Genomic DNA, 9,935 nt, shown 5'->3' on the forward strand with positions numbered 1-9,935 from the left:
TATTATTATTATTATTATTATTATTATTATTATTATTATTATTATTAGAGATGGAGTCTTGCTCTGTCACCCAGGCTGGAGTGCAGTGGCATGATCTTGGCTCACTGCAGCCTCCACCTCCCAGGTTCAAGCAGTTCTCCTGCCTCAGCCTCCCAAGTAGCTGGGATTACAGGCACCCGCCACCATGTCCAGCTAATTGTTTTGTATTTTTAGTAGAGATGAGGTTTCACCATGTTGGCCAGGCTGGTTTCAAACTCCTGACCTCAAGTGATCTGCCTACCTTGGCCTCCCAAACTGCTGGGATTACAGGCATAAGCCGCCGTGCCTGGCCAGGTCTATTTAATTTTATAAAATAAAATCATCAAGGCATATCATCTGTCAGTTTTACCATATTAAAAAGTCCAAATGCTTTCAGTTTCCTTCCAAATCCCCATCCTTGCCTTTTCCTTTAACTTTTAAAGTGCACTGCTCACATCCTAAGCATATTTTTCTGAGGTTTATTGACCAAAATTCCATAAAATTCAGACTCAAAAATGCAATATTTTTGCCAGATGCAGTGGCTCACACCTGTAATCCCAGCCATAGTCCCAACCCTTAGGGAGGCTGAGACAGGAGGATAGGGGTTAAAGAACAGACTGGGAAACATAGGAAAGACCCTGTTTCTACAAAAAATTTAAAAATTAGCCAGGCGTGGTGGCATTTACCTGTAGTCCCAGTTACTTAGGAAACTGAAATGGGAGGATTGCTTGAGCTAAGGAGTTCCAGGCTGTAGTGAGCTATGATCACACCACTGCACTCCAGCCTGGGTGACAGAACAAGACCCTGTTTCTTTCTTAAAATGCAATACTTTTATATGATAGTGTAATACTGTTTTATCTTATGTTTCTATTACTTCTCTTGATTGGGCCCAACATATAGCCAACTTTTTTGGCTGCCTAAAGTTGATGAGCTCAGAAAATAGTCTAATATTCCTCACAGATGTATATTTAGCCCTAGGAGCTATAAGTATAGTCTGGACTATTTTTGTCAACATTCCATCTTGGCCAGGCACCTATACTTCCCAGCTACTCAAGAGGCTGAGGCAGGAGGATCACTTGAGCCCAAGAGTTCATTTAAGGCTGCAGTGAGCCATAATCACGCCACTGCACTCCAGCCTGGGTGACATAGTGAGATCTAGTCTCTAAAAAAATAAAAATAAAAATTCCGTCTTTCATTGACCTGGGCTGAAACCCACCTACCACTTCTCTGTAGCTCAGAGAGTCTGGCAAGAGTTTCATGTATTTTATGATTTTTTGTTTGTATCTCTACTACCTGTCAAGTCCTGTGCTATCTGCAAACTTAGGGACTGTAGTATGCAGTCTTCTTCCCTACTCTTACATAAAGGACCAGGGCTTTGGGCCAGCTTTTCTCAATTTCTTGGTCCTGTGTCCATTGCAAATGAGAGTCTTATCTATGACTGCTCTCTGTTCAACAGAAAGAAGGAGTTCATTTGACTTTCCAAAACCCTGGACCAGCTCTCTAAGTGCTAGGAAACCAGGACTATTCCTACCATAGGCTAAGGAAGAAAGAGACCAGTGAGCCATGCCAGTGGTTCCGCACCTGCCTGCATCTAATACGCAGGCACATTAGAGCCGAGGAAGCCCAGGGCATGAATATCTTTGGAAAAACCCAGGAACTCAAATAAATGCTGGTAAACATAGACACTGGAATACTAGGCAACCATCAAAAAGACTGGGGCAGTTATTTATACACTGGTAAGAAAAAAGTTTCAAGATCCAATGTTATATGAATTAAGCTGGTATAAATCAGTATGCTTCCGTTTGTATAGGAGATAGTAATGTTTAGTTGCCTTTGGTTATAGATGCATAAAATCTCTGGAAGGATTCACAAGACCGTTGGGATGAGGGTTGCCTCTGAGGGAGTTCTAGGAGACTGGGAGACAGAGGGCAGAGAGTAACTTTTCCTACATACCTTTTAAAATTAGTTGAATGTTAAACCAGGTAAATAGATTATCTGTGTCAAAAATCAGATTAGATCCTTTTGTAGGTCATAATTGCGATGATTGGGTTGTTGTGCTCAAGCATGAGATGTGCCTCCCTCAAACCTTGTTACAACGTTGGCACATTACCCATCTGACATGAAAAAAAAAAAAAAAAAAAAAAGGAAAAGGGGGCCGGGCATGGTGGCTCTCACCTGTAATCCCAGTATTTTGGGAGGCCAAGGCGGGAGATCACATGAGGTCAGGAATTTGATACTAACCTGGCCAACATGATGAAACCCCGTCTCTACTAAAAATACAAAAATTAGCTGGATGTGGTGGTGTGCGCCTGTAATCCCAGCTACTTGGGAGACTGAGGCAGGAGAATCACTTGAACCCAGGACGCAGAGGTTGCAGTGAGCCGATATCATGCCACTGCACTCCAGCCTGGGCAACAGAGCATGACTGTTTCTCAAAAAAAAAAAAAAAAGAAAAAGAATCAAATTAAATTAACAAAATTAAAATAAAACAAAAGTGATTCTAATGTACTGAGAACTACTGTGCAACACAGCCGTGAGCCAACAGTGAAAATTACAAGGCCAATTACAAGCCTCAGAGACTATGTACCTATCTATCTATCTCTTTATTTACTTTGGAACAAGGTGCCTGTGGTCCCAGATACTCAGGAGGCTCAGGCAGGAGGATCATTTGAGCCTGGGAGTTGGAGGCTGCAGTGAGCTGTGATGGCACCACTGCACTCCAGCCTGGGCAACAGAGTGAGAACCTGTCTCAAAAAACAACAACAAAAACAAAAAACAAAAAAAGTTGAAAATTCCCTTTTAGGTCCACATCCCCTTACCTTTAAAAAATTGAGAGATAATGGGCCAGGCACGGTGTCTCACACCTGTAATTCCAGCACTTTGGGAGACCACAGCAGGCAGGTCACTTGAGGCCAGAAGTTTGAGACCAGCCTGGTCACATGGTGAAACCCCATCTCTACTTTTCTTTTTTTTTTTTTTTTTGAGACGGAGTCTGGCTCTGTCGCCCAGACTGGAGTGCAGTGGGCGGATCTCAGCTCACTGCAAGCTCCGCCTCCCGGGTTCACGCCATTCTCCTGCCTCAACCTCCCTAGTAGCTGGGACTACAGGCGCCGCCATCTCGCCTGGCTAGTTTTTTGTGTGTTTTTTTTTAGTAGAGACGGGGTTTCACCGTGTTAGCCAGGATGGTCTCGATCTCCTGACCTCGTGATCTGCCCGTCTCGGCCTCCCAAAGTGCTGGGATTATGGGCTTGAGCCACCACGTCCCGCCTACTTTTTAAAAAGTACCTGGATGTGGTGATACACGTCTGTAATCCCAGCTACTCGGGAGGCTGAGACAAGAGAATTGCTTGAATCTGAGAGGCAGAGGCTGCAGTGAGCTGAGATTGCTCTATTGCCCTCCAGCCTGGACAACAGAGCAAGACTCAAAGAAAAAGAAAAAAAAAAGAAAGAAAAATTGAAGGATAATGTAAATAGAGAAAAGTGTACAAGTGCACACCTTGACAAATTTGCATATGTGTACACCTGCAGAATCACCATTCAGATCAACATATAAACCCTTTCCAGCCTGGGAGACATGGTGAAACCCCGTCTGTACTAAAAATACAAAAATTAGCAGGGCACGGTGGTGCATGCCTGTAATCCCAACTACTCAGGAAGCTGAGGAAGGAGAATCACTTGTACCTGGGAGGCGGAGGTTGCAGTGACCTGAGATTGCACCACTGCCCTCCAGCCTGGGTGACAGAGTGAGACCCTGACTCAAAAAATACTAATACTAACCCCCCTTGAGAGGTAAATGCTCTTCTGTCTTCTCTGGCCTCTCTTAGACTTCATACAAACAGAATGCGGTGCGTGCTCTTTTGTGTCTGCTGTCTCGCATGCAGCCCTACGCCTGTGAGAGTGATTCATGCTGTTGCTTTCAGCAGCGGATTGTTGCTATTTTTGCTGAGTGGTCTTCCATTGTATGAAATTTATTTATTCATTCTTCTGTTGATGGGTGTTTGGGTTATTTGCCATTTGGGGCTATTATGCATGAAGCTATATGAACATTCTTATAGCTGCCTTTCATAGGCACTCATTTCTCTTGGGTACTCTTACGTCTTCTTAACAGCGTTCTTCAGTTGTGCAATTAACTGCTCCATGTTTATCTTCCCTGAGGGTTTAGCAACTCCATGATGGTAGGGCAGGATCTGCCGCTGTTCACTGGAGGCAAAAAGACAGATTCTCCATTGCCCTTCACCTTTATCCTGTATTCGAGCCTGGGAGGAGAGGCAGGTGCCTGCAAAAATGGCAGCCATCTTCTGATAACAAGAGCAAAAGCAAAAGAAAGGCAGAGCGGGAAGCTGTGAGGACTCTAGGTCTTTGATGATGCCCTAGAGTCACGGACATTAGCTCTGGACTGCCCACCTTCAGACTGGTCTGCAGGAAAAGAGAGAAAAAAGATAGAAATAGGTGCCTGGAGTAGAGCAGAGAGGAAGGATGGAGAAGGTCCCAATGGGTATGGGTCTGAGTCCCAGTTCACTCCTGAGACCCGGCCACACCCTGCTCCTTCTCTCTTTGCTTAAGCATTACTTGATTTCTATCACTTCACCTGATCACCTGAGGATGCTGCCTACGTCAGTCCTTTGGCATAGGATTATCACTGATGTTCATAATTTTGTCGATAACTCATGAAGAAAAGGTTAAAAATATTCTTGATCACCTCTAATTCGTAAGAAATAAGTGAGGCATCACAGCGTGGTGACAATCCCATGGGCTGTAGGGTTGGACAAAATTGAATTCAAATCCCCACTCGGGCACTCGCTCGCCCAGCGTGTAATTTTGGTCATGTTACATAAATTCTCTGGGCTTCTATTTTTCTCACTGGCTAAATGGTGAGAATAATACCAGCTTTTCGGGGTTCTTAAGGGCTAAATGAAATAATGTATGTAAAAGCCTGGCAGATCATTAGTATTTAGTAATGATAGGAATTATTTTAAAAGGTGAAGTATATATTCATATATATATATATATATATATACACACACACACACACACACACACACACACACACACATATATATATATATAAAAGATTTACCTGGAAAATGATTTTTCTATTTAATGGGCTTATCTTTATTTAGAGACAGAAAGAATTCCCTTATTTCCTAGTGATGCCATATGGTAGACGATCAATGTACATTAGTCCCAACTTGGAGTATGGCAAACATTATTTTTAAGTATCAATAAACCGCCAGAAAAAAATTGTGTGTTAGCTAAATGATATCCTCAAAGTAAGATTTATGAAATTTATAGGCACTGTGAAAAGGGATTGGCAGGCCAGGGCTGCTCTGAGCTTCACTTGCCAGAGCTTGGGGACAAATAGGATGTCTCAGAATACCGGATGACTCTACAGACCGCACGCCTCCTGCATTCGTTGAAGCCCCAGAGGCTTTGCACAATCGCTGGGCTAGAAAACCACATGCCCAGGTCTGCTCTTCATCATGGACAGTCATAACTTTAAATACAAGACAGTACTTTACAATCAAACACATCCAGATGGATGGCTCTCCTAAAGCCAAATCTATACCCAGGACGCAGATTTCTAGAGGAAAATGCAGCCAAGCCAGATACAAAAAACAACTCAGGGAACAAAAAGTCCCTGCCACTGTAAAGCCATGGTTCCCTCTGCTGCTCCGAATGGAGCACCACATGCAGGGGGTGAGGACAGGCGCTGGACATCTGGAAGGACCTAGAGTTGGACACCAAGGCCCAGGAAGTGGGCAAGGGACATGCATGCAGAAGACAGAAGAGACAGTGGGGAGGGCAGACATACCCCTCTCTGTCCTCGTTAAAGTGTGGGGACCCAGCCTTGCACAGTCCTGCAGCATGGGCCACTGTTACCTGTGTTAGGCGCAACACCTGGAGAAGATGGACCACGGAGGATGCTCACTCTCCCAGAAGCCACTGCGGCTCCAGCTTCTCCCAGCATGGCAGACCATGATCACAACTGGTTAGGTTGCTCCAAAGTGGCCCGCCCCATGGGAACTGCCTTGTGCTAACTAGACTTGTAGGAAGCTTGTTGATGGCCCAGATGCCTGTCAACTGGTCTTTTTTTTTTTTTCTTTGAGAGAGTCTCACTCTGTCGCCCAGGCTGGAGTGTAGTGGTGCCATCATAGCTCACTGCAGCCATAACTTCCTGGGCTTAAGCCATCCTACTGGCTCAGCCTCACAAGTAGCTGGGACTACAGGTATGCACCATCATACTCAGCTAATTTTTCTTTTTTTTTCTTTTTTGTAGAGACAAGGTCTTGCTAAGTTGCCCAGGCTGGCCTCGAACTCCCGGGCTCAAGCAGCCTTCCCACCTCGGCCTCCCAAAGTCCTGGGCTATCAGGTGTGAGCCACTGCAGCTGGCCCAGACTGATCTTTTATTAGAAGAATGCACCCTTTTGCAGGCTGCCCTTGTTTGGTAACATCCCTTGCTCCAAACCTTCACTTCTGTCTTCCACTAGCCTTTATTCACCGCGTGTCCACATCTTCTAGAGCCTTCTCTTAGAGGCTAAACTACTGGATAAACTCATAATGAATTATGATGAGGAGAGTCAACGATAGGTTGTTTCTTTCCCAAGAGCAGTAACAAGAGTTACCATTTATTAAACAATTATTATGTACCAAGTTGGTAAGTGTTTTACATATATGACCTCATACAATTCTCAGTCCTATGCAATGGACACCAAATTATTATCATCCTGATTTTTATAGATGAAGAAATGGAAGCTGGGCAGAGTAGCAGGTGCCTGTAATCCCAGCTACTTGGGAGGCTGAGGCACGAGGTTCACTTGAGCCCAGGAGTTGAAGCTGTAATGAGCCATGATTGCACCTGTGAATAACCACTGCATTCCATCCTGGGCAACATAGAAAGACCCCATCTCTAGAACAAGAAAAGAAATGGAGGCTCAGAGTGATCAAGTAACTTAACTGTCCCAGGTTGGGCTCCTCAACGAGGAGACTCCAGGGTTAGTAAGTAGTGTGTTCCTCAGGGGGTGCCCTTGAGATGACACGCTTGGAAGGGAAGGGAGGGAAGCAGGAGGGGGCAGATAAAGAAATGGTGCTCTGGTGTAACCACCGCCAGCCTCAGCCAGCACACGGGAAGCTCTGGAGCCTTAATGGCACTTCAGGGTTGTCTCTAAGTAAGCCAGGGTGGCCAGGCCTTCATACACCCTCTCGATCAATCGCTGGATGTGGGACAGCCCTGAAGGGTGTGGCCCTGGGCAAGGTGGCTCTGCAGCTGAGGCAAACCCTGGGGACACTAGCAGCTGGAGATAGTCTGTGACCACACTCCCAGCAGCGGGGTAACAAGTCCCTCACTGGCATGAGAATTGAATGTCTGGAATGGTAAGAAGGTCCCACTTTGAGTAGTCGGGTGGGATGGGGACAGAAGCCTCTCTGATCCCAGATCCTCCTAATTACCCACCTTTTCATACCGCCTCCCACAACCCTCCAAATTGAATGCTGAATGTCTGCCTCTCAAAAGGTGGTTTTCTTCTATGTGCTTGGCCTACAAATAGGTCCCCTCCTCCCAGGTGGCTAAGACTCTTGGGTACATTCATGATTCTTGTCTAAAGGAGATGGCCTGTGCCCCTCCATGGAAGAACAGTGGACTCAGCAGTGCCAACATTCTGAGTCCTTGGCCTGGGGTAAAATCAAATCAAATCTATGTGTCCCTCATAAGATGCTCAGTGGTCACAACCACCCCAAGACCAAGCACACGTGCTCCAGAACAAAGCCAAGCATTCCAGCAGCCCCACTTCATCCTACTACCCCACTCTCCATCCACTTTTTCTCTAAAAAATAATTTTTGGGAATTTTTTTTGAGATGGGATCTCACTCTGTCGCCCAGGCTGGAGTGCAGTGGCATGATCATAGCTCACTGCAGCCTCAAACTCCTGGGCTCAAGCAATCCTCCTGCCTCAGCCTCCCAAGTCACTGGGACTACAGGCATGCACCACCATACCCAGCTAGTTTTTAAATATTTTATAGAGATAGAGTCCCGCTATGTTGCTCAGGCTGGTCTCAAACTCCTGGTCTCAAGCGATCCTCCCACCTCAGCCTCCCAAAGTGCTGGGATTTCTGGCATGAGCCACCGTGCTCAGCATTTTGAGGTCTTATTTATTTATTTATTTATGTTTATTATTTTTTGAGACAGAGTCTCGCTCTGTCATCTGGGCTGAATGGAGTGCAGTGGCATGATCTCGGCTCATTGCAACCTCTACCTCCTGGGTTCAAGCAAGTCTCCTGTCTCAGCCTCTCGAGTTGCTGGGACTACAGTTGCATGCCACCACACCCGCTAATTTTTTTTTTTTTTTTTGTATTTTTAGTAGAGATGGGGTTCACCAAATTGATCAGGCTGATCTCGAACTCCTGACCTCAGGTGATCATGCGCCTTGGTCTCCCAAAGTGCTGAGATTACAGGTGTGAACCACTGCGCCTGGCCTGAGATCATATTTAATTTGCTCTTTCCTATCACAGCTCTTAAACCAAGAATGAGCCAAACAATCCAAGAGTCACAGATCAATTTTATAAAAATGACATTTTACCCCTATAAAAATTTCAAACCATGTATTTTAAAAATTGCTCACAATGGTACCACCCAGAGGTAACCACAGTTAACATTTTGAGCATTTCCTTCCTGAAAGTTCTGTGCATGTATACAGATTAAACTATGGGTTCTGTGAATAGTCACTGTGTTCCAGCCTGGGCAGCATCGTAAGACCCCATCTCTAAAAAAAAATTAATATTAAATAAAATAGGTGTCTTCAGTTTTCCATAAATGAAGATATGCCAGACATGCTTTGCATGTAATCTGCTTTTTCCCTCCCCAGTGTGATAGGGGCACATTTCTGTGCCTTCAGACAGTCACATAGGGTCATCAGAGCAGCTGGAGATCACCCTAGAGATATGGATAGAGTTGAGGAGAAGTGGCAGGCTAAGGTGAAGTCTTGGAATCTTATCTTTATAAGTCTTTATAAGAGATAACATTGAAGGACTGCAAAATATAATGTAGTTTTTTAAAGGTACAGTGGCTCATGCCTGTAATCCCAGTACTTTGAGAGGCTGAGGCAAACAGATCACTTTAGCTCAGGAGCTCAAGACCAGCCCGAATAATATATTGAGACTCCATCTCTACAAAAAAATAAAAAACTAGCTGGGCATGGCGTTGCACACCAGCTACTCAGGAGACTGAGGCAGGAGGATAACTTGAGCCCAGGAGGCAGAGGCTGCAGTGAGCCGTGATCACACCATCGCACTCCAGCCTAGCAGACAGAGCAAGACCCTGTCTGAAAAGAAAATAGAAAAGAAGCCGGGTGCCATGGCTCACGCCTGTAATCCCAGCACTTTGAGAGGCTGAGGTGGGAGGATCGCTTAAGCTCAGCAGTTCGAAGCCAGCCTGGGCAACATAGCAAAGCCCCATGTCTACAAAAGAAATTTAAAAAGAGAAAAGGCTTATTTTGACTACCAGTGGTGACATGAGTGTTTGTTGCTATTATGTTGTCAAGATCTCTGTCTAAATGACATTTCTTTTTTAAAAATATGTCTATAGATTTTGGGGGAACAGATGGCATTTGTTACATGAGTGAGTTCTTTAGTGATGATCTGTGAGATTTTGGTGCACCCATCACCTGAGCAGTATATACTACATCCAGTTTGTAGTATTTTATCCCTCAACCCCCTCCAACCCTTTCCCCTGAGTCCCCAAAGTCCACTGTACCACTCTTATCCCTTTGCATCCTCATAGCTTAGCTTCCACCTATGAGTGAAAACATACGGTGTTTGGTTTTCCATTCCTGAGTTACTTAACTTAGAATAACGGTCTCCAGTTCCACCCTGGTTGCTGCAAATGCCATTAATTCATTCATTTTTATAGCTGAGTAGTATTCCAG

General features: G+C 45.0%; 1 non-coding gene across 1 annotated transcript; it reads left to right on the forward strand.

Annotated features, from left to right (window-relative positions):
* The first annotated feature begins 2,034 nt into the window (after positions 1-2,034).
* Positions 2,035-2,138, forward strand: LOC111551405. Its single transcript, XR_002734354.2, has one exon. It is a non-coding gene; the product is annotated as a small nucleolar RNA U13 (small nucleolar RNA).
* Positions 2,139-9,935: the final 7,797 nt, after the last annotated feature.

Source organism: Piliocolobus tephrosceles, chromosome 7 (assembly GCF_002776525.5).
Source record: "Piliocolobus tephrosceles isolate RC106 chromosome 7, ASM277652v3, whole genome shotgun sequence".
Taxonomy (NCBI): domain Eukaryota; kingdom Metazoa; phylum Chordata; class Mammalia; order Primates; family Cercopithecidae; genus Piliocolobus; species Piliocolobus tephrosceles.